Source organism: Rana temporaria, chromosome 12 (assembly GCF_905171775.1).
Source record: "Rana temporaria chromosome 12, aRanTem1.1, whole genome shotgun sequence".
Classification (NCBI taxonomy): Eukaryota; Metazoa; Chordata; class Amphibia; order Anura; family Ranidae; genus Rana; species Rana temporaria.
In genome coordinates, this window is record NC_053500.1 from 132,621,706 (window position 1) to 132,628,437 (window position 6,732).

The 6,732-nt window shown below is 40.8% G+C and overlaps 1 non-coding gene across 1 annotated transcript; it reads left to right on the forward strand.

Moving 5' to 3' along the window:
- Nucleotides 1–4,745: 4,745 nt before the first annotated feature.
- On the forward strand, nt 4,746–4,904 carry LOC120919642. Its single transcript, XR_005744606.1, has one exon. It is a non-coding gene; the product is annotated as a U1 spliceosomal RNA (small nuclear RNA).
- The last annotated feature ends 1,828 nt before the right edge of the window (nt 4,905–6,732 follow it).

Here is a 6,732-nt window from a genome sequence, read left to right on the forward strand (position 1 = left end):
TGTACCTGGCACGCGATATAGTAAGACCCTGCAATGGATCATGTGTGGTTAGTGTCTAAACCTCCGTGTATTCACCAAGGTGCCTCAATCAGCTAACGCTTGATAGCTTTGGAAAAATCATTTAAAACGTGTTAATAGATTAGTGGTTGCAAATCGATAGCACCTTCAATCGATAAACAACCCGGTGTTTGTCTTCTGGGTGATATTAATTTCACAATCTGTATCAAGTCAGCATGTAAATGAAGCATAAGACATTCCTCTAGTCAGCATGTGCCATACGTTATGAAGGAGACAGGAACTAAACAATGCAATCACAATTATTTTCTTGTAAATAATAAATGTGCGGAATTTTGGAAGCCCAGTTTAACCACTTCAGCCCCGGAGGATTTGGCTGCCCAATGACCGGGCCATTTTTTTGCGATTCGGCACTGCGTTGCTTTAACTGACAATTGCGCGATCGTGCGATGTGGCTCCCAAACCAAATTTACATCAATTTTTTCCCACAAATAGAGCTTTCTTTTGGTGGTATTTGATCACCACTGCGTTTTTAATTTTTTGCGCTGTAAACAAAAAAAGAGCGACAATTTTGAAAAAAAGCAATATTTTTTGCTTTAATAATTATCTCCAAAAAATATATAAAAAGTTATAGGGCCAGATCCACATACCTCCACGCATTTTTACGGCCGGCGTAGCGTATCTCAGATACACTACGCCGCCATAACTTACAGCGTACTTTCCGTATCCTGAAAGAATTTGCGCCGTAAGTTACGGCGGCGTAGTGTAAATGTGTCGACGTAAGGGCGCGGAATTCAAATGACAAAGATGTGGGAGTGTTTTATGTTAATTCTACTTGACCCCACGTAAATGACGTTTTTTTTGAACGGCGCATGCGCCGGCCGTGAACGTATCCCAGTGCGCATGCTCCTAATCACGTCGCAAATAGTCAATGCTTTCGACGTGAACGTAATTTACGCAAAGCCCTATTCGCGAACGACCTACGCAAACGACGTAAAATTTTCAAAATTCAACGTGGGAACAACGTCCATACTTAACATTGGCTATGCCTCATATAGCAGGAGTAACATTACGCTGGAAAAAGCCTTACGCAAACGACGTAAAAAAAATCCGCCGGGCGCACGTACGTTTCTGAATCAGCGTATCCAGCTCATTTGCATATTCTACGCTGAAATCGACGGCAGTGCCACATAGCGGCCAGCGTAAATATGCAACTAAGATACGACAGGGTAAGAGACCTACGCCAGTCGGATCTTAGCCTAATTTCGGCGTATCTTGCTCTCTGAATACAGAAAGAAGATACACCGGCGCAGCTTTGAATTAACGTGGCGTATCAATAGATACGCCGTCGTAAATTCTTGCTGAATCTAGCCCAAAATTTACATCCATTTTTCCCACAAATAGAGCTTTCTTTTGGTGGTATTTGATCACCGCTGCGTTTTTTTTTTTTTTTTGCGCTATAAACAAAAAAAGAGCGAACATTTTGAAAAAAAAAGCAATATTTTTTGCCTTAATAATCATCTTCAAAAAATATTTAAAAAAACAAATGTTTTTTTCTCAGTTTAGACCGATACGTATTCTTCTACATATTTGTGGTAAAAAAAAAAAAAAAATCGCAATAAGCTTATATTGATTGTTTTGCGCAAAAGTTATAGCGTCTACAAAATAGGGGATAGTTTCATAGTATTTTTATTCAAATTAACAGTTAACAAGCAATTGAACAGGTGTACCTAATAAAGTGTCCGGTTAGTGTATATGGAAGGCCAATGTTGAGCTTAGGTATGGATCTGTGTTTTTTCTGTTTTACGACTAATTTGTAGACATTTGCAATTCGTTTTGTTCCGAATTCGTTTTTTTCAACGAAATTTGACAAAATTTGTTCATTCGGAAATATTTTAATTATTGAAAATATGTTTAACACATTTTTCCGAAAAAGTTCACAGATTCAGAAATTCGAAAATCGAAAATTCAAAAGAACGAGAATCCGAAAATAAGAACGAAAATCCGAACATTAGAAAACCCAAAAATCAGAAAATCTGATATAATAACTAACAGGCAATAACTATTACTAACTATTAAATTACAGGTATTGGAATTTCTTTTCAAATTTGGCTGTTTGAAAAGAAATATTATATATATATATATATATATATATATATATATATATAATATTTTTTTTTTTTTTTTTATCCAATTTGAATTTATCCAAAGTTACGAATTATACAAAATAACAAATGCCGCATCTAAACGAATGGAACATAATGATTTAATAATAATAATAAATAATAATAAGAAGAAGAAAAACTTTTTATTATTATTTTTATTACTAATTTGTTACATTGCATTCGTTTAGATACGGCATTTGTTATTTCAGATAATTCATAACTTTGGATGAATTCGTAATCGTTACGTTTGAAAGGAAATTCCAATATTTAATAGTTAGTAATAGTTGATGTTAATTAGTTATTATTTCAGATTTTCCAATTTTTGGGGTTTTCTAATTTTCGGATTTTCGTTCTTTTGTATTTTCGTTCCGTCCTTATTTTCGGATTTCCGAATTCTCGATTTTCAAATTTCCGAATTTTTGCGAATTTCAGAATTTTTACATATTTGTTAAACGGGTATTCGTTAATTCAAATATTTCCGAATTAACTAATTTGTTGAATTTCGTTGAAAAACTAATTCGGAACATGTCTACAAATTAGTCATAAAGCAGATACACAGATCTATACCTAAGCTCAACATTGGCCTTCCTTTATCAGCCACTTTATTAGATACTGTTCAATTACTTGCACAATAAATTTGTATTCGTTACGTTAACTAACAGCCAAATTTGAAAGGAAATTCCAATACCTATAATATAATAGTTATTATTAGTTTGTTAGTTATTATTTCCGATTTTCGGATTTTTGGATTTTCGAATTTTCTGATTTTCAAATTTTTGGATTTTCGTTCTTATTTTTGAAGTGTTGTTCTTCTGAATTTTCAGATTTACTTTGTTATTTTCGGATTTTCGGATTTTCAAATTTTCAAATTTATTCAAAATAACAAATTTTGTCTACTAATTTGCCCACTGAAATAAATATATTAAAAAAATATATATATATATATATATACCGTATTTATCAGGGTATACCATGCGCCGGCATATAACGCGCACCCCCAAACTTAGAAGGTAAGTTTAGGAAAAAACTTACATTTTGGATGCTCAGCCTTGTCGGTGTCTGTCTGCTGTCGGCGTCCATCGGCGGCCTTTTCTGGTGTCCGTCTGCTGTCTTGCCCGGCGTCCATCGGCGACCTTGTCTGGCGTCCGTCTGCGGCCTTGCGCGGTGTCCGTCCAGCCTTGTCGGTGTCCGTCGCGTCCGTCTACCGGTTCGTCCAGCCTTGTCGGTGTTCGTCGCGTCCGTCTGCCGGGGGTTGCAGCGTTGTGTGTTTGAGTTTGGCGCTTCGGTTCCGGTGTGTTCGGCTCCTCTTGGCTCCTCTCGGCATCTCTTAGCTCCTCTCGTGTGGCTGCGGGCAGAGCCGAGCGTGGCCGAACCTAGCCGAGCCTAGCCAAGTGCGCAGTACACTCGGCTCGGTCTTTGTCGATCTTTGTCGGCGGCGCTCAGAGACATGCTCCCACGATTTCCCCCTGATTTTAAGGGGAAAAAAGTGCGCGTTATACGCCGATAAATACGGTCTATATATATTTTTTTTCTTAATTAAACAGACCTTATATAGTTAAAGTAGGTATGTAGTACTTACTGGAGCACATTGGTATCAATACTTTTTTCTTTTACTTTGAGCAATCTCCGACATCACAGCCGCTCTGAAACCACCAGGGCTCCGGCAGATAAAAGAGAAGCCTTGCGTAAGACTGCCGGCGTCCACGTGGCTGTTTTTCTTTACAAACCGATCACGCAGGGTCAGTACTGAGCGAAGTAGATGGAAGCCTCGGCGTGCTTCTGAGCACAGTCCTACGCAAAGGTTTTCCTTCCAGCTGCTGGAGCGCCGGTGATTTTAGAACGCGGAGTCTCATGCTGCAGGTTCCTGGAATTGTCAGAGGAGTCTCAAAACAAAAATTGAATTAATAATAAAAAAAAAAAAAAAAAAGAAGCACCAAAGTGCTACATGACTATTTGTTATTTTACAGGCTCTTTAAATCCCTTTGTGACCGCAATACAGCTTTATAAGTCCAAATGAAAGATGCCCTTTACCATGAGAACGTTAAAAACGTCATCTTTACGGGATCTTAGTCAGAACTTCTTAACCCGATAAATAATCACTCAGCCTGTGGATTTGAGTAAACCCTGTGACCCTTTATTATAGGTATAAATAAATTACACATTTATTATATCATCACCAAACAAGACGTAAATCATTCATTCATGAAATAATCAATTAAGCAACACTCATAACATAAGTATTAACTGTTTTACATAACCACGTAGCTTAGCTATTGAAGCTTGAGGTAACAATCTTTATTAACCGGTTAAGACCCGGACCATTATACAGGTTAAGGACCTTGCCCCTTTTTGCGATTCGGCACTGCGTCGCTTTAACTGACAATTGTGACAGTGACAGTGCATGACATATGTAAATAATCTGTCACTCACAGCAAGGGGGCGGAACGGACTAAGGTTTTTCTCTGTAAGTCCGTTTTATGTCACTGAACAATAAAAGAGGATTGCTCAGAGCTGGATTAACTCTGTGTGGCAAGACTGGGCACAGATGATAGGAAATGTTATACTCTACTTACCTGGCAGGGGAGACACCATGATCATGAAGGTGGTTCTCCCAGGGCGAGGCACGGCTATTGCACACTCTAGGCCGTGCTGATCGTGGTTGTCTTCCCTGCCGCTTCTCGGCCTTTTGGCTGGGACTGGGTGTGGTATCTGTCCTTATCAGTTGTCAGCGGAGCGCTGAAGCACCTCCTACATGGGGAGGGTGGATGCAATCCAATGACGTCATTGCACCTGGAAGGATGGTTTCAGCAGGGACTACGCTGTGCTGCCCGACAGAATACTGGGGGCCGGCCCATGGTTGAGTCTGAGCCATCTGGAAGGGTGCTCCTGGTGAGGATGGGTACTGCGCTTGGTCTTGGTCTTTTTGCCGAGTTCTAGTCTGGCCTTCTGGCTGGCTGGTGTAAGTGCTATCTCTGTCAGCGATCCGGTTGAAGGAGCTGGTAATGCCCTGTGGTAGGACAGGGTAGGACCATGCAAATCTGCCAGGTTGGCTGGCAGGGGTGGAGGGCTGCACTGGCCGGTCGCGGGGTCGGATATGGAACGAAAAGCCTATGGTGCATGTGCCCCTGGAGTGGCAGTCCAGGGGTATCTGAAGATCACTGTGTGTGAGGGACACATTGATTTAAGATACCACGGTCACTGCACCAGATACACGCTTTTTTTAGCACCTGCCTCCTGGGCCGGGCCTTTTGGCTAGGACCGGAGGAATTTTTTTATTCCTGGCCGGAGGGCCTGGTCATTGTTTCACCACAATGGCCACTTCTTTCACTCTCCTCTCCACTATCCCTTCCCCCACTTTATTTTATTTAAGCCTGTGTTTGTCACTTTTTTGTCTTTTTTTTGTTGTGCACGTTTTGTCACTGTGGGATTAGTAGGTGCGGGTCCTCGGGCCAGCCCTGAACGTCTTGGGAGTGGGTGGACATGGCCTTCTGGCTTAGTTCGCCTGCTCTCATGGGGTCTCCCTTCGGGGGAGCCCCACCCAGTACTGGGAGGGTTCTGTTTCGGCAGTCCCTCCGAGGAAGTTGGGTCCGTGTCGGCTTCGGTTGCTCGGACCACAGTACCTCAGTCCCCGTCTGGAGCCTAACGCCCCGGGGGATCAGGGTTTGGGTCCCTCTTCACAGGAGGACCACTTGACGTTGCACCCGTCTGCACGTTTTTGTGAACACTCTTTATGTGTGTGCACATTTTTTCTGCACCGGGTGGAGTTTTTTGGGTGTGTTCACACGCCATAGGCTTTTCAAAAAAAAAAAAAAAATGTTATACTCTACATTGTGACATAAAAAAAAAATTGAAAAACCTAGATAATGGAAAATGGATAGGGCGATTTCAGATACAGCGAATGGGCGTGGCCCCCTAGCTTGCAGTAATATCGGCATGGTATCCTCCTCAGGGGTGTATGGAGGGTGCTATGAAGAATGTGACTTATTTTGGGATCATCAATTATTGACTAGTGATTATATCAGTTGTGTTGTTGTCTATATATGATTGTTACGAGAACCTGGATTTGCCCTAGGAGGTAAAAATAAAGTATTTGAAAAAAATAAATAAAAAATAAATATTAATAATTCGGGTTCACATCCACTTTAATGCTTTCAGGCAATTGATGATTGATCACTGAAAAAAAAATGTGAATTTAAGAAAATACCACATTATGCCCACTAGATGGCGCTTAGTATCATACAAAATAGGTAAACTCCTCCGCCCCATCTAGTGTCCATATTGCAGTTTTTTCCTCATTCATACTTTTTTTTCCCCCCATGAATAACACTCGATCTGTAGAGAATATAGCCTGATTGTATTCAACTTTGCCCATTCGCACAGAACAAATTGAAGACCGGTAGCCATTGTAAGCGCAACTACCCTTGCAAAGTGAACAGCCTATTTGCTTTTAGTAAATCAAACCCCATGTCTCAGTTTCAGTGCTGCAATGCAGACTTGTATCGAACAATAAAAATGCAAGAACAGTATTGGTAGAAAACACTCGGCTTCTCAG